This window comes from Pristiophorus japonicus, unplaced genomic scaffold, assembly GCF_044704955.1.
Source record: "Pristiophorus japonicus isolate sPriJap1 unplaced genomic scaffold, sPriJap1.hap1 HAP1_SCAFFOLD_658, whole genome shotgun sequence".
In the NCBI taxonomy this organism is placed as follows: Eukaryota; Metazoa; Chordata; class Chondrichthyes; family Pristiophoridae; genus Pristiophorus; species Pristiophorus japonicus.
The window spans coordinates 185845-210962 of record NW_027254570.1 but is presented as its reverse complement, the minus strand read 5'-3'; the positions used below and the strand labels follow the sequence as shown (position 1 = coordinate 210962).

The window sequence follows — 25118 nt, the reverse complement described above, 5'->3', positions numbered from 1 at the left end:
ATCCACTCCCAGGAGAATGTTAAACTATTATTGCAAGCGGCCTATGGATCTTCCTGGCAGGGAGTAAAAGATATGTTCCCCATCCCAACAGGGGAAAATGGAGACTGGAGAATTAATGATGACTTGCTGGATGCCGGCAATGAGTCATTAACCCATTGGCTGAAACACCGAGGAAAGAACGCAATTCTGCAAGGGGCTAAAAAGCATGGGGATATAGGGGAAGTCACCCGCTGCTTGCAGAAAGCAGAAGAATGATAGATTTTGCAGGCAGATGGAAAAATAAAATCCATCAGTTCTTTAATGGGATTAAAGAAGAGAAAAGGGAGGATAACAAAGAAAAGGCTACCCCTTGATACATGAAGTTATACAAAACTTAAAAGCTAAAATTGACTCTAATACTGAAGAATTGATGTATATAATTTTGACAAGCTTTGAGGCAGTTCAGCTTCACTGTACAGCCTGGTACACTCGACAAAAAGCTGAAACTTACCAGTGCTTAATACAGCCCTTTCTAAAGAAAGAAGAAATAATAGAAGCTACACCCCGCATTTAATTTGGACCAGAAGGATTGGGGGTAGCCATGAATTTGACACCCTTACAGCAGCAGCGGTTTAGAGAAGAGAACTCGACACCCCACCTGACATTGGCTGTAAAACCGCCAGCGAAACCCAAAGATATGGGTCCGATGATTGTAGAAATTGAAAAGGAGAAACAGCAACCAGGCTATCGACCTTGGGCAGTAATAGAATTACAGAATGTTCAGATAGAATTTATCGCCCGCACCAGGGGGATTCTCCAGTGGAAAGGTAAAAGTTATGCCTCCACTTTTAAAAAAAAAACAGCAGCCCCCTGAACAACCAAGCCCTAAGCTGCCAATGGCATTGAATCAAGTATCTTCGGAACTTTGGGCAAAACGTAAGAATCATGTTGGGAAAGTACATTCTGCAGTACCCCATTGGGTACAGCTGATAAAGAACGCCGTGTTACCAAGCATTAGGCAGTACAGACTGCCTCCAGAGGCAGAAGATGGGATAGAGCCAGTCATTTCTGCATTGTTGGAACAAGGAGTTCTAGAAAAGACACAGAGCCCGTGTAACACTCCGATACTGCCCATACCAAAGGTTAATAGGCCGAATGAGTGGAGATTTGTGCAAGATCTGAGAGCTATTAATAAGATAGTAGTCCCTATCACCCCTGTGATACCGGACACCAACATTGTGCTATCTGCTATACCACCAACAGCAACTGTCTTTACTGTGATAGATCTGTGCTCAGCCTTTTTCTCCATCCCACTAAGTCAGGAGAGTCAGTATCTGTTTGCCTTCACCTACAAGAAGCAGCAGTACACATGGACCAGGTTGCCCCAAGGATACAGCGAAAGCCCCGCCGTATATGCAGCAGCAGTAAAAACATAGAAACATAGAAACATAGAAAATAGGTGCAGGAGCAGGCCATTCAGCCCTTCTAGCCTGCACCGCCATTCAATGAGTTCATGGCTGAACATGAAACTTCAGTACCCCCTTCCTGCTTTCTCGCCATAACCCTTGATCCCCCGAGTAGTAAGGACTTCATCTAACTCCCTTTTGAATATATTTAGTGAATTGGCCTCAACTACTTTCTGTGGTAGAGAATTCCACAGGTTCACCACTCTCTGGGTGAAGAAGTTTCTCCTCATCTCGGTCCTAAATGGCTTACCCCTTATCCTCAGACTGTGACCCCTGGTTATGGACTTCCCCAACATTGGGAACATTCTTTCTGCATCTAACCTGTCTAAACCCGTCAGAATTTTAAACGTTTCTATGAGGTCCCCTCTCATTCTTCTGAACTCCAGTGAATACAAGCCCAATTGATCCAATCTTTCTTGATAGGTCAGTCCCGCCATCCCGGGAATCAGTCTGGTGAACCTTCGCTGCACTCCCTCAATAGCAAGAATGTCCTTCCTCAAGTTAGGAGACCAAAACTGTACACAATACTCCAGGTGTGGCCTCACCAAGGCCCTGTATAACTGTAGCAACACCTCCCTGCCCCTGTATTCAAATCCCCTCGCTATGAAGGCCAACATGCCATTTGCTTTCTTAACCGCCTGCTGTACCTGCATGCCAACCTTCAATGACTGATGTACCATGACACCCAGGTCTCGTTGCACCTTCCCTTTTCCTAATCTGTCACCATTCAGATAATAGTCTGTCTCTCTGTTTTTACCACCAAAGTGGATAACCTCACATTTATCCACATTATACTTCATCTGCCATGCATTTGCCCACTCACCTAACCTATCCAAGTCACTCTGCAGCCTAATAGCATCCTCCTCGCAGCTCACACTGCCACCCAACTTAGTATCATCCGCAAATTTGGAGATACTGCATTTAATCCCCTCGTCTAAATCATTAATGTACAATGTAAACAGCTGGGGCCCCAGCACAGAACCTTGCGGCACTCCACTAGTCACTGCCTGCCATTCTGAAAAGTACCCGTTTACTCCTACTCTTTGCTTCCTGTCTGACAACCAGTTCTCAATCCACGTCAGCACACTACCCCCAATCCCATGTGCTTTAACTTGCACATTAATCTCTTGTGTGGGACCTTGTCGAAAGCCTTCTGAAAGTCCAAATATACCACATCAACTGGTTCTCCTTTGTCCACTTTACTGGAAACATCCTCAAAAAATTCCAGAAGATTTGTCAAGCATGATTTCCCTTTCACAAATCCATGCTGACTTGGACCTATCATGTCACCATTTTCCAGATGCACTGCTATGACATCCTTAATAATTGATTCCATCATTTTACCCACTACTGAGGTCAGGCTGACCGGTCTATAATTCCCTGTTTTCTCTCTCCCTCCTTTTTTAAAAAGTGGGGTTACATTGGCTACCCTCCACTCCATAGGAACTGATCCAGAGTCAATGGAATGTTGGAAAATGACTGTCAATGCATCCGCTATTTCCAAGGCCACCTCCTTAAGTACTCTAGGATGCAGGCCATCAGGCCCTGGGGATTTATCTGCCTTCAATCCCATCAATTTCCCCAACACAATTTCCCGACTAATAAAGATTTCACTCAGTTCCTCTTCCTTACTAGACCCTCTGACCCCTTTTATATCCGGAAGGTTGTTTGTATCCTCCTTAGTGAATACCGAACCAAAGTACTTGTTCAATTGATCCGCCATTTCTTTGCTCCCCGTTATGACTTCCCCTGATTCTGACTGCAGGGGACCTACGTTTGTCTTCACCAACCTTTTTCTCTTTACATACCTATAGAAACTTTTGCAATCCGCCTTAATGTTCCCTGCAAGCTTCTTCTCATACTCCATTTTCCCTGTCCTAATCAAACCCTTTGTCCTCCTCTGCTGAGTTCTAAATTTCTCCCAGTCCCCAGGTTCGCTGCTATTTCTGGCCAATTTGTATGCCACTTCCTTGGCTTTAATACTATCCCTGATTTCCCTAGATAGCCACGGTTGAGCCACCTTCCCCTTTTTATTTTTACGCCAGACAGGAATGTACAATTGTTGTACTTCATCCATGCGGTCTCTAAATGTCTGCCATTGCCCATCCACAGTCAACCCCCTAAGTATCATTCGCCAATCTATCCTAGCCAATTCACGCCTCATACCTTCAAAGTTACCCTTCTTTAAGTTCTGGACCATGGTCTCTGAAATTACTGTTTCATTCTCCATCCTAATGCAGAATTCCACCATATTATGGTCACTCTTCCCCAAGGGGCCTCGCACAATGAGATTGCTAATTAATCCTCTCTCATTACACAACACCCAGTCTAAGATGGCCTCCCCCCTAGTTGGTTCCTCAACATATTGGTCTAGAAAACCATCCCTTATGCACTCCAGGAAATCCTCCTCCACCGTATTGCTTCCAGTTTGGCTAGCCCAATCTATGTGCATATTAAAGTCACCCATTATAACTGCTACACCTTTATTGCATGCACCCCTAATTTCCTGTTTGATGCCCTCCCCAACATCCCTATTACTGTTTGGAGGTCTGTACACAACTCCTACTAACGTTTTTTGCCCTTTGGTGTTCTGCAGCTCTACCCATATAGATTCCACATCATCCAAGCTAATGTCTTTCCTAACTATTGCATTAATCTCCTCTTTAACCAGCAATGCTACCCCACCTCCTTTTCCTTTTATTCTATCCTTCCTGAATGTTGAATACCCCTGAATGTTGAGTTCCCAGCCCTGATCATCCTGGAGCCACGTCTCCGTAATCCCAATCACATCATATTTGTTAACATCTATTTGCACAATTAATTCATCCACCTTATTGCGGATACTCCTTGCATTAAGACACAAAGCCTTCAGGCTTGTTTTATTAACACCCTTTGTCCTTTTAGAATTTTGCTGTACAGTGGCCCTTTTTGTTCTTTGCCTTGGGTTTCTCTGCCCTACACTTTTCCTCATCTCCTTTCTGTCTTTTGCTTTTGGCTCCTTTTTGTTTCCCTCTGTCTCCCTGCATTGGTTCCCATCCCCCTGCCATATTAGTTTAAATCCTCCCCAACAGCACTAGCAAACACTCCCCCTAGGACATTGGTTCCAGTCCTGCCCAGGTGCAGACCGTCCGGTTTGTACTGGTCCCACCTCCCCCAGAACCGGTCCCAATGCCCCAGGAATTTGAATCCCTCCCTGCTGCACCACTGCTCAAGCCACGTATTCATCTGCGCTATCCTGCGATTCCTACTCTGACTATCACGTGGCACTGGTAGCAATCCCGAGATTACTACTTTTGAGGTCCTACTTTTTAATTTAGCTCCTAGCTCCTTAAATTCGTTTCGTAGGACCTCATCCCTTTTTTTGCCTATGTCGTTGGTACCAATGTGCACCACGACAACTGGCTGTTCTCCCTCCCATTTCAGAATGTCCTGCACCCGCTCCGAGACATCCTTGACCCTTGCACCAGGGAGGCAACATACCATCCTGGAGTCTCGGTTGCGGCCGCAGAAACGCCTATCTATTCCCCTCACAATTGAATCCCCTATCACTATCGCTCTCCCACTCTTTTTCTTGCCCTCCTGTGCAGCAGAGCCAGCCACGGTGCCATGAACTTGGCTGCTGCTGCCCTCCCCTGATGAGTCATTCCCCTCAACAGTACCCAAAGCGGTGTATCTGTTTTGCAGGGGGATGACCGCAGGGGACCCCTGCACTACCTTCCTTGCTCTACTCTTCCTGCTGGTCTTCCATTCCCTATCTGGCTGTGGACCCTTTCCCTGCGGTAAGACCAACTCACTACACGTGATACTCACGTCATTCTCAGCATCGTGGATGCTCCAGAGTAAATCCACCCTCAGCTCCAATTCCGCAACGCGGACCGTCAGGAGCTGGAGGCGGATACACTTCCCGCACACGTAGTCGTCAGGGACACCGGAAGTGTCCCTGAGTTCCCACATGGTACAGGAGGAGCATAACACCCGACCGAGCTCTCCTGCCATGTCTTAACCCTTAGATACACTTAAACTGGTAATAACAATGTTAAAAGTTACTGACCAATATAAGAAGAAAAAGAAAAACTACTCACCAATCACCAGCCAATCACTTACCCCCTAGGCTGTGACGTCACCTTTGTTTTTTTGCCTTCTCCCTGTAGCTGCACCGGTACGCCTCTCGCTGACCCCGGACTCGCGCTGCTCCGAGCTCCCGCCTCCTCGACTGACTGCTCGAACTGCTCGACTCCCGCTGGCCTTTATAGGCCTCTCGCCGACCCCGGACTCGCGCTGCTCCGAGCTCCCGCCTCCTCGACTGACTGCTCGAACTGCTCGACTCCCGCTGGCCTTTATAGGCCTCTCGCCGACCCCGGACTCGCGCTGCTCCGAGCTCCCGCCTCCTCGACTGACTGCTCCGAGCTCCCGCTGGCCTTTATAGGCCTCTCACCGACCCCGGACTCGCGCTGCTCCGAGCTCCCGCCTCCTCGACTGACTGCTCCGAGCTCCCGCTGGCCTTTATAGGCCTCTCGCCGACCCCGGACTCGCGCTGCTCCGAGCTCCCGCCTCCTCGAAGACTGTTCATTATCAGACCAGTCCGTACTGCTGCAGTATGCGGATGATTTGCTTGTGGCTTCCAGCCACGGATATAGGTGCATGCAAGACTCCCTGAAACTATTACAACACCTGTGTGAAAGAGGGCACCGAGTGTCGTTACAAAAGTTACAGTTTTGTCAGACTCAAGTCGAGTACCTGGGTTTTATCATATCTCATGGGCAAAGGCAGCTAGGACCAGAAAGAATTCAGACAATACAAAGAGCCACCATACCTAAGACAAAGAAGGATATCTTGTCATTTTTGGGGATGGTTGGGTACTGTAGACAATGGATCCCTGATTATCGGGAATGGGATGCAGTCCTAAGATCAGCTGCTCTAAATGATGCCCCACCCAAGGTGGAATGGACCCCTGAGAGAGAGGAAGCATTTAAACAGTTAAAGAAAGTGATCACTAATGCCCCGGCGTTGGGACTTCCGAATTATGGAAAACCTTTTCAAATGTATGTGAATGAAAAAGAAGGATTTGCAACAGCCGTACTGACCCAAGAACACGGTGGGGGAAATAGACCAGTGGCTTATTATTCGGTTTTGCTGCCTCCAGTGGTAAGGGGAATGCCAGCATGTCTACGCGCTGTAGCAACTACCGCGGTGATGGTGGAGAAGTCGGTACCTATTGTTTTGGACTATCCATGTACTGTCATAACAGCCCACGCTGTGTTATTACTGTTGAATTCCGCTGCCACACAACACTTTACAGCATCTAGAAGAACAGGTTATGAAGTATTAATACTGTCACACCCTAATTACACCTTTCGGCACGCACCGGTAGTAAACCCAGCCACTTTCCTTCCTACTACTGACATAGAAGATCCAGACCAGCATGATTGTCTACTAACAGTGCAAGTAGCCACCTTACCAAGACCAGACTTGCTCACAGAACCTACGGACAATCCTGATCTCATTCTGTATACAGATGGATCATCGTACAGGCCGTCAGATGATTTACTTTTGGCAGGTTATGCAATGAAACGGTTGAAGCATTTGCCCTGCCTCCCGGAACCTCGGCTCAGGCTGCTGAATTGTTTGCCCTCACCAGAGCTTGTATAATAGCAAAAGATCAAACTGCCAATATCTATACTGATTCTAGATATGCATTTGGTGTGGTCCATGATTTTGGGCAACTATGGAAAAACAGAGGCTTTATCACCTCTGGCGGAAAGCATATTAAGCACTCTCAATTGGTGCTTAATCTATTAGATGCCATTCAGTTGCCAAGTAAGGTAGCCGTTATCAAATGTGCAGCTCACACAACCGGTGAGGATGAAGTAGCAGTAGGAAATAGGAGGGCTGACGAGGCAGCCAAACAGGCCGCTTCGGCACAGGCAGACTGCCTTCAAGCAGTCTCAGTTTCCCCTCCACAGACACTTGACATCCAACTACTTAAAACAGCCCAACAACAAGTTACTATGCAAGAAAGAAGGACTTGAGAACACCAGGGTTGTTTTCTGAAAAACGACATTTGGTATCACCCTGATGGGCGAACTGTTTGCCCTAGATCTCTATTCTTGCCCCTGTCTCGCCTAGCACACGGTCAGGCTGAATATGATCATCTACCCCAACCTAGTATGCCCTTTGAAAATTTGCAAATTGATTTTGTCCACATGCCTCCAGTATCAGGTTTTAAGTACCTATTGATGATAATAGACATGTTCACAAGGTGGGTAGAAGCGTACGCCACTAAGAGAGATGATGAGAAACCAGAAAAACTGAAACACTGGTTTGACACCACATGAAGCCTTATTGGGAAGACCAATGCCTACTGGCGTAAAACCACCACTGGCAGCTGAAAAAATAGCATTAATCAGACTGCCATATACGAACCATGCACATTGGAGCACCCCACCGGAGTATGTAAGTGGGAACTGAGGCCGACAAATGACACTGAGATTGCAGAAATTGGACCGAATGAAATCTGTGTGACAGGAAATAAATCTGTCTATCTGGATGGAATTCTATATCGGCCCCCCATTAATACATGCGTGAGAGGAGTATACACCTTGTATGACCCTGAAGAAAAAAGAACTTATACCTTTGGGCAGTGGCAAAATGTAGAAAAATACCTGTCTGTGCATAGGATTGACCCCCTACCCCCTATAATTAATTTGACCAGACTGCACAATTTGATACGTAATGACAAGCAAATTGAGGAAGCTCTGTCTAAACGAGGCAGAGACATCCACCAATTCAAAATCGAAATCGCAGATGAAGTCACCTCCTTAACAGTATACCACTGGTGGGATGTGTTTTACGGATGGTCCCCCAGGGCCTCAGCCGTATTGAAACTGGCCATACACCCCATAGTAATCTTGGGTGCAGTTATGCTTGCGTTGTTGATAATCATTTGTGCAATGTATATGAAATTGAAAAAATTAATTGGTCAAGTAATGGGCCTAGTATCCCACGTGGAAAGAAAAAGTGTGTTCATAAAAGAAAGGTTAAATCGCATAGAAGAAAATATATGATTACGACGAGGAAAAATGCCTTGAAATGCGACCCTACCCTGAAGGGTATGAACCCCCTTTTAAACATGAAAAGAATATGAAACCGTGTTGATCTGGAAAAGATCAACAAGGAGGGAGTTGTAGAAGAAATCAATCCATGTCCTAGGTTAAAGGAAGGGTTAAGTTCGCTTTTGCTGATTCTGTAGAATTCACGGAGCTAGAGAAAATTACCGAAACTTATCAGCCTCAAAGAACAGAATGTTGTATATACATGACTGTCTGGTCTTTGCATGAGTTTCCAGATCAGCCTAGGGACAGAGAGAAACTATGCAAGAAACAGATAAAGTGTGCCTACCGGGGTGAACTTTGTACTCACAGTTTCGTATGAATAATGCTCATAGATACAATGACCTTTGTACTCACAGAATGTATGAATAATGTTTATGTGTGGCGAGTTGCAGATAAAATTCCTGTTTCAACTGTATAAAGATAGTGCGAAGTTGCCTGTAAAATTCGGAGTTCTGCCTTGGTGTGGACTAAGCGGGCTCTCCGAGATATCTCGTTAGTTTTAGAAATAAAATTCTCTCGAAGCGCAATTCTGAAAGTCTCCGCCTGAGTTAATTTAAGCTAAATTTCCTCGACAAGCACAGATAAAGAGAGTGCTGCACTGTTGGAGGTGCAGTCTTTCGAATGAGACATTAAACTGAGGCCCCATCTGCTCTCTCAAATGGAAGTAAACGATCCTATAGCACTATTTCGAAGAGCAGGGGAGTTATCCCAGGTGTCCTGTGGCTAATATTCATCCCTCAATCAACATCACAAAGAGACAGATTATCTGGGTCATTATCAGAGTGCTGTTTGTGGGAGTTTGCTGTGTGCAAATTGACGGCCGCGTTTCCCACATTACAACAGTGACTACACTCCAAAAGTACGTCATTGGCCGTAAAGCGCTTTGAGACGTCCGGTGGTCATGAAAGGCGCTATGTAAATGCAAGTCTTTCTGTAGGAGTTGTTCCCGAGTCCAATTCCCCGGCTCTTTCCCTGTACTTTTGAATCCTGCTGCTCCCTTCGTTTCCGGTTGGACATTCCTTATCCCAACAATTCTCTGCTTCAAAAATTCCCCGAACTTCTCCTCTTGTTCTTTCCACTATTATTCTAAATTTATACATATAGTTACCGACAAGAATGATTCCAGGGATGAGGAACTTCAGTTAGGGGACAGACTGGAGAAGCTGGGGTTGTTCTCCTTAAAACAGAGAAGGATGAAACGAGATTTGATCGAGGTGTTCAAAATCATGAGGGATCCAGACAGAATAGAGAGAGAGAAACTGTTCCTATTATCAGAAGGTCGAGAACCAGAGGACACAGATTTAAGGTATGTGCAGAAGAACCAAAGGCGACATGGGGAAAACCTTTTTACGCAACGAGCGGTCAGGATCTGGAATGCACTTCCTAGGAGGGTGGTGGAGGCAGATTCAATCATGGCTTTCAAAAAGGAATTGGATAAGTACTGAAGGAACAAATCGCAGGGCTGTTAAAACCCCTGTCGAGAGTACCGCCAGGGACCTCGGTGGCCATCGGCTGTCCTCTGAGCGGTACTTGGGTGGGCAGAGGCCTTCATCAAATTTGGGCCCTATGATTCTACTCACTGTATCAAAATCCTTTGTACTTTCCAACACATCTATCAGTTGTCCTCTTAATACTGTCTTACTATGTGTGCGCACTAGGGCCGTGCAGCAGATCAGGTCTCCATTCGTCCTGGTTAACCCTTGCCACTGGACCAAGACCTAGCTCTGTCAAACCCGTGTGGTGGCTGGTGTGCAACGGTCACCACACGTTAAAAAAATCCACGCACAGGCATCTTCCACCCTTCAATATGTAGTTCAGGACCTGGAATAGAAACATAGAAACATTGAAATATTAGGTCCTTCATTGAAACACCTGCAAACTCATCCTTTTTTGGCGTGGAAGCAAGTCATCCTGGTTTCGAGGGACTGCCTATGATGATGAATATTGTCTGTTCTAATGAAGAAGAAGAAACAGTGTCTCCAGCCTCTCCTCATTCTGAGGCCTCTCATCCCAGGATCATCGCGATGAATCTCCCCTGCACCCTTCACATGAGCTTGACGTCCTTCCCGAAGTAAGGTGCCAAACCTAACCATTGACTTGTAGTGGTTTAGTGTGAAGTTTCTTCAGCTGATTTTGATTTTTTTTCCTTCTCTCAGGCTCAAGGAAAAAGAATGTTGACTACAATCTGCCCAGGGAGTGTATCCGGAGCTACTTCCCCACCAGGAAGTGTTTTGCGTTTGTCAGGCCGGCCGACAAGGATGTGATGAAAAACATGGACCGGGTTACGGACACCTGCCTGGATCCTTCTTTGTGGAACAGACCAGAGATTTTGTGGATTATGTTTATAAAACAGCACAGATAAAGAGACTGAAAGGGGGCCACGCTGTCAATGGGAGATGTAAGTCACTGTGCACTGTCACTGTCGGGTACGGTAGCATAATAGTTATGTTGCTGGACCAATGATCTGGGGCTGAGTTCAAATCCCACCATGGCAGCTGGGGAATTTAAATTAAGTTCATCAAAGATTGTTCTCCTTAGAGCAGAGAAGGTGGAGAGGATATTTGATCGAGGTGTTCAAAATCATGAGGGGTCTGGACAGAGTAGATAGAGAGAAACTGTTCCCATTGGTGGAAGGGTCTAGAACCAGAGGGACACAGATTTAAGGTGATTGGCCAAAGAACCAAAGGCGACATGAGGAAAAACATTTTTATGCAGCGAGTGGTTAGGATCTGGAATTCACTGCCTGAAAGGGTTGTGGAGGTAGATTCAATCGTCGGTTTCATAAGGGAATTGGATATGTACCTGAAGGGGAAAAAATTTTGCCGGGGCAAGGGTGGGGGAGTGGGACTAGCTGAAGTGCTCTTGCAGAGAGCCGGCACGGGCTCGATGGGCCGAATGGCCTCGTTCTGTGCTGCAACCATTCTATGATTCTAAGTGTGATCACATTTACGATGGGCCTCAATAGAGATGAGAGTGCGTGCGGAAGGCATGACGGAAGGTTAGGAGAGCTACACAGCTGGGGTTTGTTCAACCACGTTCAGAGGGCATGCAATTAAATGGAGATTTAGGTACACTGTGAAACACGAACACCTCAGGTAAATGATCAGCACTAGTTTAAAACAATATATCACAATAGATGTACAGGAGAAACCTTGGGGCCGCAATTACCCTTTTCCGAAAGGCCTGTTAGTGCCACCGGGAATTGCTAATGGGGTGTTAAGTACTTTTCGCTCTGCGGCAGGCAGCGGAAGTGACCCGCCTGGAATTTCCCCCGGAATGCCGAGGGCAGAAACGGCTTTGCGCCGTGCCCAGTAGCTTTCGCGCCGATGATGTCATCGCCGTGCACACCAACCCCTTTGTGCGCCGCGGGGGAAATGGCTTCGCGGGACGAGGTAGAGAGAGAGTTAGCGAGACGGGTCACAGAGCGGTGGGGCACCCCGGCCGCCATCTTTTTTTTATTGTCGGCCAACTTTGGAGTTGGCACGAAAATGGCGGCCGCGAGTTCGGCCGGGCCGCCAACAGATAGGGGGGGGGGGTCATGTCCGCACTGAGCCAATGTGCTCAGCACAGGGCTGATCACAGCACCCCACTCCCACCTCTCTTCCTCCCTGAGAGCGCCCCGAGAGCGGCAGGATGATTTTTCCGGTTAAAGTGCCCAATTCCAGGATTTGAAACGTGCTCCTACTGCCGAGCGAAAATAAATCATCTAATTCGAATTAAGCGCCCAAAATTCCGCCCCTTTATGTACTTTTGAAGCCAGCAGTTTACAACCCTGGGCCTGTTTTCCTCAGTGCTGGGAACCCTGGCAGTCACCTACGTAGAAGCAATCCGCAGCGGGCAGATCCCGTGTCTGGAGAACGCTGTCACTGCGTTGGCGCAGATCGAGAACTCAGTCGCGGTGACGGAGGCTGCCAAGGCTTATGAAAACCAGTTGAAAAAACTGGTCAAGCTCCCGACAGAAACGATGGAGGAGTTATTGGCGATCCACAACCGGTGTGAGGCGGAGGCACTGGAGCACTTTATCAAACGTTGCTTTAAGGACGAAGAGCAGAAGTATCAGAACCAACTAATGGTAATTTATCGGGAATCGGTGCTACGGTCACCAGCATCTATTGGTTCTGTCTTTGGAAGGAAAAGTTGATGATTTGTGGTATCATATATCCAGACATTGGAAAACATTTTCTTTTGATAAAACTTCCGGTTATATTTGTCTTTATGCTCAAGTATGTTCTATTGTAAATTGCTATGTCAACATTTGACACTTACTCTTGTGTGTGCAACTGACCATGGGATCATGCATTTTCTGTTTAATTATTTCTAAATGGCCTATGGTACAGAGAGTGAATAATTGTGCTTTAATCAGTGAGTAATGGACTTTTGGGGAAGTTACAACGATTCTAATGCACAATTACCTAACTGGCATTCAACCTCTAATAGAAAGAAAGAAAGACTTACATTTCTATAGCAACTTTCATGACCATCAGTGATTCGCGTCTCAAAGTGCTTTACAGCCAATGAAGAACATTTGGAGTGTAGTCACTGTTGTAATGTGGGAAACATGACAGCCAATTTGCGCACAGCAAATGGGCAGCACACTCGCCTCTGAGTCAGCAGATTGTGGGTTCAAGTCCCACTCCAGGGATTTGAGTACATAAATCTAGGCCGACACTCTAGTGCAGTGCTGAGCGAGTGCTGCATTGTCGGAGGTGCCGTCTTTTGGATGAGAGTCCCTGTTTGCTCTCTCAGGTGGGCTATAAGATCCCATGGCACTATTTCAAAGAAGAGCAGGGGAGTTATCCCCGGTGTCCTGGCCAATATTTACATTTCTATTTATATAAATACAAGTATTTCTTTCTTTCTTTCTACCTGCGTGTGATTCATGTACAAGGACCCCCAGGTCTCTCTGAATGCAAACACTTCCCAGTCTCTCACCATTCAACAAATATTCTGTTTTTTATTTTTCCTATCAAAGTGGATAACTTCACACTTCCCCACATTGTATTTCATTTGCCATGTTCTTGCCCACTCAGTCAACCTGTCTATATCTCTCTGCAGCCTCTCTACATTCCCTTCACAGGTTATTTTCCCACCTAGCTTTGTATCATCGGCAAACTTCTATACATTACACTCGGTCCCTTCATCTAAGTCATTGATATAGATTGTAAATAGCTGAGGCCCGAGCCCAAGGTAGGACACTGCTGGACTTTGAGTTTGGAGAAATATAGTATTTTGAACACTGCATAGGGTAAGTCCATAATGCAAACTTTGAAATCCTTTATTTTTTATTAGGCAGTGCAGCGACTCATTGTTTTATTGTTGACAACAGAACTCTGTGGCCACAAGTTACAAAGCCATGTGTGTGAAGAACGCCCAAGAATCTCAAGACAAGTCGTCCGCCATCATACTGGAGCTGGGCAGTGCGGTGGAATCTAAAAACAAGGATCGGTATTACGTAAAGCCAGGAGGGTACGCGGAGTTTGAGGAGGACATAAAGGCGCTGGTTGAGGAATACCGAGTCACACCAGGCAAAGGAGTCCAGGTACGCCCTCAGCGCCAGGAACATTTCTGGATCATTTAATGTTGACTGGGTGGACCCAGGCAAATGTTCATTCAGGCACTCTATCTCCATTCTTGCAATTCAGATTGAAGAATCTGCCAAACCCGTGTCTTAAACAGCCCGGTTGTTTTTGAACTTGCTTTCCAGGAGTAAAACTAATCTGATTGGTGATGGGAATTGGGCAGTTTGTATAATGGCCAGTTGAACTGCAACGCTAGTTGTACACCCATGTGGCAGATTTAACATCCACCATATTGTCTTTAATGAACATAGGAATGGGAGTTTTTTTATTTTATTTATTCCTGGAATGTGGGCGTCACTGGCAAGGCCAGCATTTATTGCCCTCCCCTAATTGCCCTCAAGAAGCTGGTGGTCATCCACCAAGGTAGTTAAGAGCCAACCACATTGCTGTGTGTCTGGCGTCACGTATAGAAGAAGATAGGCCAGACCGGGGAAGGGCGGCAGATTTCCTTCCCTAAAGGACATTAGTGAACCAGTTGGGTTTTTCCAACAACCCGGTAGTTTCATGCATGCATTTCTCAAAAATATCACCATTACTGATACCTGCACTAGCTTTATTTTTTAATTCCAGATTTATTTACTTAACTGAATTTAAATTCGCCAGCTGCCGTGGTGGGATTTCAACTCTAGTCTACGAGATTATTAGGCCAGGTCTTCTGGATTACTAGTCCAGTAACATAACCACTATGTTACTGCTCCCTTCATCACCTTGAAACCTGTTCTACCATTTGGTCAGACTAGGGTTAATTTATACCTCATCTCCAATTATCCAAAGCTGTATTTTCTTGCAATTTTAGTATTGTGTGAGTTTCCTTAAAGTGTACATACGAGGCGAGGAGTTTAGGGAGGGGGACAGCGGGTACTTATAGTCTCCTGCCCGTTTAATTCTACTCTCCAATCTGTCTCATTCTATCCTGTAACCTGTCCCCCTCTATCCTCCTAGCTGTCTCCCTTTGTTTCCCGCTAAGCCCTGTGTTGTGTATCTGTAACGCATGCACTCCCATGTTCCGCCACCAGGGAGCTCATCCCCTGAAGTCCCAAGGGATCCCAACATCCTTTGGGAGCACTGTATATAAGCCGGCCCCTAAGGCCTGTTCCTCACTCTGGAGTGTCTTATTAAAGACTGAGGTCACTGTTACTTTAACCTCCCTGTGTGTAGCCTCATCTGTGTTAGGAACACAATACCCTGAATACACGCTTCTCACTTTCCTTCCCCTTTAAATCCCTGAGCCATTGAAACCAAAACTCATGACATAGTCTCCGACTCAAACTCGTTCCTTTTTCCAGGACTTCTGAACTGTGGAGCTACTCAGCTCCCTCCAGCTTCACTTTCTCTCAGATTACAATACTTTATAAACCGAAGCGTGGTGTTGCATAATCGCCACAACTTGTTTACCTCGGGTTCACCCTCCTCCCCCACTCCCTTACAACTGGGGTGTGTCCTCCCCTCCGACCTTTGGCATCTCATGCGACAATATTCCTTTGTTGAATGCTAGCAATCTCCCCAAAACAAACTCTGTTTTCTTTTTACAGGCTGAGGAAGTTCTGCATGCATTTCTCAAAAGAAAGGAGCAGCGCTTGGAGGCCCTTCTACAGGCCGGCGTAACCTTGATGACGAGAGATAAAGAACAGTTTGCACCTCAGTCAGCAAAATTCATCAGCTGGGCCCTGAGTGTGGGGCAGGGTGTTAATAGAGGCATTACACAAAATCGCTTCTCGGCCTTTTGGCTAAGATCTGCATAACTAACCTGACCAGCCACCATGACTTCCGGGTGGTTTCTCCCTGGTCAGGAAGGTATATGCTTACATTTTTGTAAACAGGAGGTGGGTGGGATTGGTGACCCATCCACCTCCACGGAGGTGTGTGGGGGACCTGACCCATCCACCTCCATGGCACGAACCTGGTATTGCAGTACTTCCAGGAACGGTGCAGTGGCTCTAGGCCTTTTGGCTAAGAGCATTGGCGCAGAGTGATCCTTGACTGGTGCAGGGTGACCTCTGGCGTTTGTGACTTGACAAAGAATTGGAAACGATTGGCTACGAATTTATTAAAAAAAAAAAAAAAAAAAAAATTACACAAAATCGCTTCTCGGCCTTTTGGCTAAGATCAAGTGTAGTACCGTTTCTGACCAGCCACCATGACCTCCGGGTGGTTTCTCCCTGGTCAGGAAGGTATATGCTTGCATTTTTGGAAACAGGAGGTGGGTGGGGAGGTTTGACCCATCCACCTCCACGGAGGTGTGTGGGGAACCTGACACGAACCTCTGCTCGAACCGCCCAGTGCCACTTTCATCGTGGCCTGGAGTGGGCGGGGGTGGGGAGAGCCGCTGGAACCACCCGCTGACATCAGTAAGTGACCTCCCGCCCGCTCCAGGCCAGATTGGTGTGGGCAGGAGTCGGCGGGAGTTGGCATTGGACCGCTGTGTGCAGGCAGCTCTGTCCTCAACGCTAAGTGTCAAGATGCTGTAAAAAAGGTTAATGAAGTTTATTTAAATTTTATCTTTACAGGTACTTACCTGGATGCGGTCCCCTAAAGGTCGTCAGGTTTTTTTGTTTTGTTTTTGATGCTTTTTATTTTTAGTTGTTCGACCTTCCCTGGGCCCAACTACATGCTCAGCAGCCCTAGCAGGTTAGGCCTAAATTCTCGAGAAGAATGAGAGGTGATCTCATTGAAACAGACAAAATTCTTACAGGGCTTGACAGGGTAGATGCAGGGAGGATGTTTCCCCTGCCTTTGGAGTCTAGAACCAGGGGGTCACAGTCTCAGAATAAGGAGTCGGCCATTTAGGACTGAGATGAGGAGGAATTTCTTCACTCAGAGGGTGGTAAACCTTTGGAATTCTCTACTCCAGTGGATGCTCAGTGGTTGAGTATAATCTAGACAGAGATCGATAGATTTTTGGATATTAAGGGAATCGAGGGATACGGGGATAGTGCAGGAAACGGGAGTTGAGGTCGAAGATCAGCCATGATCTTATGGAATGGCGGAGCAGGCTCGAGGGGCCGAAAGGTCGGCTCCTGCTCCTATTTCTTACGTTCTTATGTTCAAAATTCAGCAGATTTATAGAATCATACAGCACAGAAGGAGGCCATTCAGCCCATCGTGCCTGTGTTGGATTGAAAGAGTTATTCAATTCATCCCATTCCTTCACTCTTTTCCCATAGATCTCTTTATACCCCCCCCCCCCCCCCCCCCCGCCTTGCGATTAATGTCAGTAACCTCAATTTAGCTGTTTGGTGCCTGGTACAAAGTAAAGGACTCGGGAGCCAGAGATAGCTATCTCTCCAACAGTGGTCTGCCACTCACAATCCCAGAGCAACACTCTCCTAATGCCGTGTTGTGCCAGACATCATATTACTCATTTATTTATCATCGGGATGTGGCCGATGCTGGAAAGACTTAAGACCAGAAACTGCGTAGCGCCCCGTTTGGGGAGATAGATTTTGCGGGAACGCAAAGGTATCGGCGGGCCCTACTCAATTCTGGCAGAGGCAAGCTTCCGGATTAATGCTCCGGGAGGGACATGGAGCGTTAAATCAAGCGCCAGCACTTCCCTTGGAGCGCTGAACCAGGCAGGAGGGGCGGTATGGTCAGAGCACTGCACAGTGTCCCGGGCAGCACTGCCGGGATCGGAGGCTCCTTCCCTCCCTGAAAGGGAAGGGCCATCAATAAATGCAATCCCTTGCTAGCCGTCGGCAGCCGCGACCATCAGCCCCACGCACTCTAACAGAGCGCAGGGCTGATCAAGCACGCCGGAAGAAAATGCGACAAGAAAATGGCCGGTGGGTTCCAAAAAAAAGTTTTCACTTACCTCAGCGGCAATGCCCTTGCAAAACCGCTCCCCAAGCTGCCGGCAGAGCTCACAACACCTCCTGCCGCTGGCCGGTGTTGTCGCATCTGCGGTGGTACCAGCCGATCGTCCGGGCGCAGGAGATCGTGGTGTTAGGGGCTACCACCATCGCTAACCTGCGAGGCAAGTTGGTGGGTGTTGGTACTCTCACCGCGCCCTGTCGCTGAGCCAGAGCGCCCTCTTATCGCCCCACGCAGGCGCAAACGAGGCCAATTTCTCCCTCCTATTGTGTTGCTCATCTCTAGTTGCCCTGAGAAGGTGATGGTGACCCATTGCAGTACCGAAATAGCCTCACAATGTTTATACACTTTTTCTTACAGCTTAATGGCTTGCCATTTCAGAGAGCAAACCAAGTAGGGTGAACTAGAATCACGCAGAAGCCTGACTTGTGTAGGGCTGGATGTGGTTAGAGAAGGTGCTCCAGGGATTATTTTCTGATGGACATTATTGAAACATTTGGATTTTCCACTCACCAACCCACAAATTACCTTATGGAATCCAAGGTCACAACTTGAAAGAGCAGACATGCACCTACTGGGCTGAGACTGGGTGCTATTTCCAATACAGGGAAGAGTCTTTCATCTTATTACACTGAAGCTGGGTCTTTCAGTGCTCATCATCAATGTGCCCATCCACCATATCATTCTGCTTGTCTTCTGCATATTCTTAACAAGTGTGAATTTTGTTCAAACAGTGAACTTTTTCTTTGATTTGTTCATGGGACGTGGATTCACTGCCCTTAGAGAAGATGGTCTTGAATCCCTGCAGCCCATGATATTTTGTAATGGTTTGGTACAACTGTGTTTCAGAGAGCAGTAAAGAGTTAACCACATTGCTGTGGGTCTGGAGTCTCAGAGACCAGACCGGGTAAGGCGACAGATTTCCTTCCCTTAAGGACATCAGTGAACCAGATAGGTTTTTACAACAATCATTGGTCATACTCGGTTTTTAGTCCAGATTTATTTAACTAATATGAATTTAAAATCCCCAGCTGGTAGGATTTTAACTCATATCTCGGGATCATTAGTCCAGGCCTATGCCAGTAACATAACCACAAAGGTACCATAAGCTCTGCTTAATGAATTATTGAGTCTGACAGAGAACAAGGTGCACTAGGCTCAGTGCCCAAATTTTTGCATCCTGCCCAAGATCCTAGAACCAGAGAGATTTACAGCACAGAGTCACATTTGAACCAACTCGTGGTTTGAGCGATCCAAAAATAATTCCGCTCTCTCACCGTATCCTTGTATCCTTTTCAGCTTCCTTATCCAATTTGCCCTGAAAAGATGCACTGATCTCTGCCTCAACCATTCCTTGTGTCAAATTCATGCAGGGGAAATCATGTTTAACTAATTTACTAGAATTCTTTGAGGATATAACGAGCATGGTGGATAGAGGTGTACCGATGGATGTGGTGTATTTAGATTTCCAAAAGGCATTCGATAAGGTGCCACACAAAAGGTTACTGCAGAAGATAAAGGTACGCGGAGTCAGAGGAAATGTATTAGCATGGATAGAGAATTGGCTGGCGAACAGAAAGCAGAGAGTCGGGATAAATGGGTCCTTTTCGGGTTGGAAATCGGTGGTTAGTGGTGTGCCACAGGGATCGGTGCTGGGACCACAACTGTTTACAATATACATAGATGACCTGGAAGAGGGGACAGAGTGTAGTGTAACAAAATTTGAAGATGTCACAAAGATTAGTGGGAAAGCGGGTTGTGTAGAGGACACAGAGAGGCTGCAAAGAGATTTAGATAGGTTAAGCGAATGTGCTAAGTTTTGGCAGATGGAATACAATGTCGGAAAATGTGAGGTCATCCACCTTGGAAAAAAAAACAGTAAAAGGGAATATTATTTGAATGGGGAGAAATTACAAAATGCTGCGGTGCAGAGGGACCTGGAGGTCCTTGTGCATGAAACTCTTTTGAGTCCTTGTGCATGAATCCCAAAAAGTTAGTTTGCAAGTGCAGCAGGTAATCAGGAAGGTGAATGGAATGTTGGCCTTCATTGCGAGAGGGATGGAGTACAAAAGCAGGGAGGTCCTGCTGCAACTGTATAGGGTATTGGTAAGGCCGCACCTGGAGTACTGCGCGCAGTTTTGGTCACCTTACTTAAGGAAGGAAATACTGGCTTTGGAGGGGGTACAGAGACGATTCACTAGGCTGATTCCGGAGATGAGGGGGTTACCTGATGATAGATTGAGTAGACTGGGTCTTTACTCGTTGGAGTTCAGAAGAATGAGGGGTGATCTTGTAGAAACATTTAAAATAATGAAAGGGATAGACAAGATAGAGGCAGAGAGGTTGTTTCCACTGGTGGGGGAGGCTAGAACTAGGGGGCACAGCCTCAAAATACGGGGGAGCCAATTTAAAACCGAGTTGAGAAGGAATTTCTTCTCCCAGAGGGTTGTGAATCTGTGGAATTCTCTGCCCAGGGAAGCAGTTGAGGCTAGCTCATTGAATGTATTCAAGTCACAGATCGATAGATTTTTAACCAATAAGGGAATTAAGAGTTATGGGGAGCGGGTGGGTAAGTGGAGCTGAGTCCACGGCCAGATCAACCATGATCTTATTGAATGGCGGAGCAGGCTCGAGGGGCTAGATGGCCTACTCCTGTTCCTAATTCTTATGTTCTTATGTTCTTAAATCATCACTCCAGCAACCACTGCATAAAGCGATGTATCCTACCCCCTCTCTCCCCACTCTCAGTGGCCAATGTATCCTTCCTATGGTATGATGCCCAGAACTGCTCACAGTGCTCCAGGTGTGGTCTAACCAGGGTCCTGTATCGCTGCAGCATAACTTCTACCCCCTTGTATTCTAGTTTTCTCATACTCCAGTCCTCACCTGCAATGGCTTCTCTTCCCACTCCCGGTGTCCCCAAGGATCTATCCAAGGCCCTCTCCTATTTCTCATCTATATGCTGCCCCTTGGCGACATGATCCTAAAACATGGTGTCAGTTTCCACGTGTACGCTGACGACACCCAGCTCTACCTCACTGCCACGTCTTTCAACCCCTCCACGGTCTCCAAATTGTCAGACTGATTGTCCAACATCCAGTCCTGGATGAGCAGAAATTTTCTCTCATTAAATATTGGGAAGGTCGAAGCCATTGTCTCTGGTTCCCCGCCACAAACTCCGTTCCCCAGCCACCGACTCCAGCCCTCTCCCTAGCATCTGTCTGAGGCTGAACCAGACTGTTCGCAACCTTAGTGTCATAGCTGACCCTGAAATGAGCATCTGGTCACATATCCACAGGCATAACTAAAACCGCCGATTTCCACCTCCGTAGCATTGCCTGTCTCCGCCCTGCCTCAGCTCATCTGCACCTGAAACCCTCATCCATGCCTTTGTTACCTCTAGACTTGACTATTCCCACGCACTCCTGGCTGGCCTCCACATTCTACCCTACGCAAACTTGAGGTCATCCAAAACTCAGCAGCCCTTGACCTAACTCGCACCAAGTCCCACTTACCCATCACCCTCTGTGCTCACTGACCTACATTGGCTCCCGGATAAGCAACGCCTCCATTTCAAAATTCTCATCCTGTTTACAAATCCCTCCCTGACCTCGCCCTTCCCTATCTCTGTAATCTCTGTCAGCCCCATAACCCCCCGAGATATCCGCACTCCTCTAATTCTGCTTTCTTGAGCATCCCTGATTTTAATTACTCAACCTTCGGTGGCCGTGCTTTCAGCTGCCTGGGCTCCAAGCTCTGGAACTCCCTCCCTAAACCTCTCCGCCTCTCTACCTCTCTTTCCTCCTTCAAGATGCTCCTTAAAACTGACCTATTTGACCAAGCTTTTGGTCACCTGCCCTAATTTCTTATGTGGTTCGGTGTCAATTTTTTGTCTTATAATACTCCTGTGAAGCGCCTTGGGACATTTTACTACATTAAAGGCACTATATAATTGGAATTTATATAATTGGAGGTGTTTATGCTCCACCCGAGCCTCTACTGTTTGGAATTCTGAAGAATGAGAGTTGACCTTATCGAAACGTATAAGATTATGAGGGGGCTTGACAAGGTGGATGCAGAGAAGATGTTTCCACTGATAGGGGAGACTAGAACTAGGGGGCATGATCTTAGAATAAGGGGCCACCCATTTAAAACTGAGATGAGGAGGAATTTCTTCTCTGAGGGTTGTGGATCTGTGGAATTCGCTGCCTCAGAGAGCTGTGGAAGCTGGGACATTGAATAAATTTAAGACAGAAATAGACAGAAATAGATAAGGGGATAAGGGGTTATGGGGAGCGGGCGGGGAGGTGGAGCTGATCAGATCAGCCATGATCTTATTAAATGGCAGAGCAGGCTCGAGGGGCCGTATGACCTACTCCTGCTCCGATTTCTTATGCTCTTATGTTCTTATAAAAACAAATTTCTGTTTTAAATATAAAGGCCAGAATTTTATGACCTTTTTTTGATTATTTTCTGTATTTTATTTAATAATTGGACTTTTTTTTTCAAAAATATACTTTATTCATATAAAATTTTCACAATACACTGGAAAATAACTCAGTACCTTGCAATCAGCAATTCCATACAATTCGTTTGGATGCTGACAGCAGTCCCATACAATGCACTTGCGTGCATTTCATTTCAAGGTACAGTTTAGTACAATCCATAAATCATGTTACATGTAGTATGGTGCAAATAAGGGTTTTACATGGAGCAGATGAGAACAGGTTTACATTACATTCCAGGATACATTTCAATACCGATCACAAATCACGTTACATGTAGCACTATGCAGATGAAAGCAGTACACGGAACAGATGGGGATACATTTACATTTCTTTACAAGTTACTAAACAGTGCAGAGACTTTCATTATACACGGCACAACACAGGTGTTTTTCAGTACATGTTAATCTGCTTGTATACATAGAGCACCAAGTACAGCCTGATTTCACCCTCTGGGTTTACCGTGACGGAAGGGCCTTAAACTGTGGCCCTTCCCCATCATGCCTTTGCACCAATTTTCAGTGTGTCCCTCAGCACGTAGTCCTGGACCTTGGATTGCGCCAATCTGCAACACGCAGACGTGGACATCTCCTTGCTCTGGAAGACCAGCAAGTTTCGGCAAGACCAAAGTGCGTCTTTCACCGAGTTGATGGCCCTCCAGCAGCAGGTGATGTCTGTCTCGGTGTGTCTCTGGGAACAGCCCGTAGAGCACAGAGTCCTGTGTTACGGAGCTGCTTGGGATGAACCTCGACAGCAACCACTGCATCTCCTTCCAGACCTGCCTTGCAAAGGGGCAATCCCGAAGGAGATGGATGACAGTCTCGTCCGCACCACAGCCAACTCGGGGGCGGAGTGCCGTGTCTCTGAAACCCCGGCTGTGCATGAAGGATCTGACGGGTAGGGCCCTCCTCACCGCCAACCAAGCTATGTCTTGGTGCTTGTGTGAAAGCTCTGGCGATGAGACATTCTGCCAAACGAGTTCGACAGTCTGCTCGGGGAACCACCCGACAGTGTCCACCCTCTCCTTCTTTCGTAGGGCGACCAGGGCCTTACGTGCTGACCACTGCTCTCGGGCCTTGTGGTCATTTAGTGATTGGACTGTTATTATATTTGGGGCTGGATTTTCGGCTAGTTGCTGCCTCTGTTTTTGCCCCGGTGGGGCGGCAATGGCGGCGATGAGCTCCTCCGGGTGGGCAGCCAGCTTCCAGCGCCTCGCCGGGACTTTCAGTGGCGGTTTCGGTGGGGCGGGGAGCATTACCGCCCGGAAGAGGCGAGCCGGTGTGCAACGCCCCTGGTGGTGACACTGGCTCGATTTTTGGCTTCCGCTTGATCGGTAGCACTGCGTAGAACACCGTGCTCGGACCGCCTGTGAAACCTGGCGGTCTGAGCTGTAGCAGCTGTAGTGAGGTGAGTAATGTCCACCTCGGGTAAGTGTGATCGTTGTTTATTGCGATTTATGCTGTGGTGGCGTGAGTTATTGATTGGGAATCTTTTTGGTGGGTTTCTTTTCCTCCCCCAGAGATCTCAGAGCGCTCTGAGGCCGGCGATTTAGCTCAGGATTTTCCCATGCTCAGCCGGCTGCTTAGCTCAGGATTTTCCCATGCTCGGCCGGCCTAGTGCCCTAAGAGAGGTGTGCAACGTCTCCCTTATCTCTCTGCCCCTCACTCAGGGCCCAGGTGCCCAATTTTGCTGACTGAGGTGCAAATTGCTCCCGGGCGCAAACTTTACCGCCCCGATTACCGCAATTACTGCCCCGAAATGAGCAAAGCCAAAAATCCAGCCCGTTCGGGGTTCAGCAGTTGGATTGAAATGTTCGCTGACTTTGTGGGACTACAGCACCGACGTTTCTAACTTATTCTCTCTTGTTGTTTTTGGTTCCCAAGCCACACGGGAGAGGGCCAAAGCAGCAGAGCAGGAAAGCAGAACGTTGGAAGAGGAGAACCGTGTTGTCCGGCAGCTGGACAAAGGAGGAGAACCAGCGGCAACTCCGGCAGAAGGCGGAACTGGAGCGGGTCGGAGCATGAGAATGTCCTGGGGCATCGGTTACTGGAGCAGAACAACCTCTTAAAAGAAGAATTCCACGAGCGTGCCCAAGAAATGCAGGAGGAGATCGACTCTCTGAGGAAGCAGCTCGAAGAAACAGGCTCCCCTTCATTCGTGGACATTGCTCTAGATACTGCTACCTTGATCGTGCCTGGCTATTACAAATTCTTGCCTGTTGGTGCAAAATTAGCACGAAATCTGTTCAAGAGTTTTTTCCAAAAGTGAGTTTCACCGTTGGTGCTGAAATTGGGGGTTGATGCTTTTCTTGATATATATTAATGACTTGTGTACAGGATACAATTTCAAAATGTTGCAGATGACACAAAACTCAGAAGTATAGTGAAGAGAGAGGAGGACAGTGACAGACTTCAGGAAGACATAGATAGGCTGGTGGAAAGGGCAGAGACATATGAAATTTAATGCAGAAAAGTGCAAAGTGATACATTTTGGTAGAAAGAACGAGGAAAGGCAATAGAAACTAAAGTGGGTGCATGGACAGGGAGACTGGGGGCTATATGTGCACAAGTCATTGAAGGTGGCAGGGCAGGTTGAGAAAGCGGTTAAAAAGGTATACGGAATCCTGGGCTTCATAAATAGAGGCATAGAGTACAAAAGCAAGGAAGT

At 47.1% G+C, this 25118-nt stretch overlaps 1 non-coding gene and 2 pseudogenes across 1 annotated transcript; all 3 read left to right on the top strand.

Moving 5' to 3' along the window:
• The window catches only part of LOC139255884 (guanylate-binding protein 1-like), a 56001-nt pseudogene that overhangs the window by 21550 nt on the left and 9333 nt on the right, over positions 1-25118 (top strand).
• Positions 15844-16073, top strand: LOC139255887 (U2 spliceosomal RNA; annotated as a pseudogene).
• LOC139255886 (U2 spliceosomal RNA) lies at positions 16217-16408 on the top strand. The gene has a single exon (XR_011592143.1). It is a non-coding gene; the product is annotated as a U2 spliceosomal RNA (small nuclear RNA).